Source organism: Morus notabilis, unplaced genomic scaffold, assembly GCF_000414095.1.
Source record: "Morus notabilis unplaced genomic scaffold, ASM41409v2 Scaffold504, whole genome shotgun sequence".
Classification (NCBI taxonomy): Eukaryota; Viridiplantae; Streptophyta; class Magnoliopsida; order Rosales; family Moraceae; genus Morus; species Morus notabilis.
Window position 1 is genome coordinate 81,188 of NW_010367142.1, and position 2,622 is coordinate 83,809.

The 2,622-nt window shown below is 39.5% G+C and overlaps 1 pseudogene; it reads right to left on the reverse strand.

The window, feature by feature from the left end:
• Positions 1-1,747: 1,747 nt before the first annotated feature.
• On the reverse strand, positions 1,748-1,830 carry LOC112094255 (annotated as a pseudogene).
• Positions 1,831-2,622: the final 792 nt, after the last annotated feature.

Genomic DNA, 2,622 nt, shown 5'->3' on the forward strand with positions numbered 1-2,622 from the left:
GGCGTGCTGAGGTGCCATTCTCTGGGCATAGAGAATTTGGCTGGGCCGAGTGGAAGACAGAGAGCAGTGGAGAGTTTTGAGACAACATAGACAAAGGAAAAACCCTAGTTTTTGGGGGCAGCAGATAGAGAAGAAAAAAAACCCTAGGTTTTTGGGGAATCAGAGGAAGCTCTTAGAGATTGGAAGCTAGACTACACTGAGTTTTATTTTTCTTCCTCTTCCCTTCTCTTGTTCTTAAACCTAGCAGTTTCTTTATTTTTGTGGATTTATCATGTATTTTTAGATTTGTTTAATCATGAATATATTTGAGTTTACATTGATGGGTTGCTAGATTTTTATGTTAGGGGACTTGATGTAACCTTGCTACGATTATGCTATGAATATTTGATGCTATTTGATGTTTTTCATTCCCAAACATTTGTGCTTTGCTTAATGCTTTAATAAATTGAAAGATTGATTAGAAGATTTAGATATGTGGATTTAGGCTTAAGAGAGTCACTTACACATGTTGGGATTTGTTGAACACAGCCTAGTGAGTATTGAAATCGAGAGATGAATATGAGCTAGGTAATCTCAAATGAATTAGAGCTTAATGAATGCACAATTAACTTAATTAATAGGGATATTAATTAGGTGGTTTTGCATATATTTGACTCGGCACTCGAGAGAGGGAGTTGGGTTATTTTTAGAAATTAATGATTAATGTTTGGCTTGAGGAAAATCAATAGCATTAAAAAGGATTAGAATAATTAGGCAATGTGAACTCAAGTACCCTAGCTACCTTATCATTAGAGCCCCCTTCGACCCCAAAAGTTTCTTCCATTGTTTAATTTGCTCATCTAATTAGTTTAGCATTTTATTTTTGTTTTGATTGATCTCATTCTCATGATTGGACTTGTCTAGATAAAACTGGGTTATTCTAGTTGTAATACTTAGCTAGATTTTAGGAACACAATCCTCGTGGGACACGACACTCACTCATTACTTTATTACTTGTCGACCTCGTGCACTTGTGAGTAGAAAATAGGTGTTATTTTTCGCACCGATCAAGTTTTTGGCGCCGTTTCTGGGGATTGGTTGTTGTTAAAACTTGGCTAATATTGTGAGGAAGTAGCCTACTTTAATTTAGATGTTTTTATTTTATTTTATTTTATTTTTTTTGTTTTTAAATGCTTTTAAATTTTTGTTTGCTTGTTTGCCTTTTTGTTCTTGAAGGTGAATGGGAAGAGCCTATAGCTTGGAATTATTACCTCTTGACTTGGAGATTGAACGGAAAATTCGTGAAATTAGAAGGGAAAAGAGAAATCAAGCACGAGCTATGGGTGATTAGAATCATAATAACAATAATAATGAGCAATAGAGGGCAATTTGGGATTATTTCAAACCCCTAGTTCAGGAACACTATTCAGGTATCCGGAGGCAAACTGTCAATGCCAACAATTTTGAGCTGAAGCATTCCTTGATCTTGATGGTTCAACAGAATCATTTTGGGGGATTGCCCAATGAGGACCCGAACACTCACTTGTCCATGTTCTTGGAAGCGGCCGACACGGTGAAGATTAATGGTGTCACTGAGGGCACCATCAGGTTAAAATTGTTCCCATTCTCTCTTTGGGAAAAGGCTCGACAGTGGTTGATGTCACTGCCAATGGGGAGTATTGGCACTTGGGAAGAGATGACTGAGAGGTTTCTTGCAAAGTTCTTCCCACCATCTAAGGCATCCCAGTTGTGGAGTGAGATTGGATCTTTCCGCCAGAATGACTTTGAGCCGTTGTATGAAGCTTGGGAACGGTTCAAGGACTTGCTCAGAAAATGTCCTCAGCATGGGTATGATGAGTGGATGCTGATTGACCGGTTCTATAATGGGTTGAATGGCCAATCGAGGACTATTGTTGATAGCACTGCAGTGGATCATTGATGGCAAAGTCTATTCCATAGGCCTACAATTTGCTCGAGGAAATGTCTACCAACAGTTATCAATGGCCTTCAGAGCGTTCAATACCGAAGAAAACTGCTGGTATTCATGAGGTGGATCCGTTAATTTCATCGTCGGCAAAGGTTTCAGCTTTGTCAAATCAGATTGTAGCCTTGACTAACAGAGAAGCGTCATCTAGCAGAGAGGCAGTGGCAGGTGCCAGTACACTTTTTGCACAGGATGAGTACACTCAGGAGTAGGTTCAGTTTGTGAACAACAAGAACTTTAACTATAGGCCCAATTAATTGCCCAATCACTATCATCCTGGCTTGAGGAACTATGATAATTTCTCTTATGCCAACAATAGGAATGTTTTGCAACCTCTTCCGGGTTTCAACCAACAAGTGGTGGAAAAGAAACCTTCTGTGGAAGATTTGTTGAGTACCTTCATTGTTGAGACTAGAGGGAGGTTTAACAAGGATGAGGCTAGACTTTACAACATTGAGACATATTGTAACAACATGAATGCAACCATGAAGTCCCTTGAGGTGCAAATCGGTCAACTAGCCAATGCGGTTAAGGGGCAATCATCCGGCAAGTTCCCAAGTGATACGGAGCCTAATCCCAAAGACCATTGCAAGGTTATCACCTTGAGAAGTGGGAAAGCAGTTGAGGCTCCTAAGCCCCAAGAGGAAAAAACTGAGGAA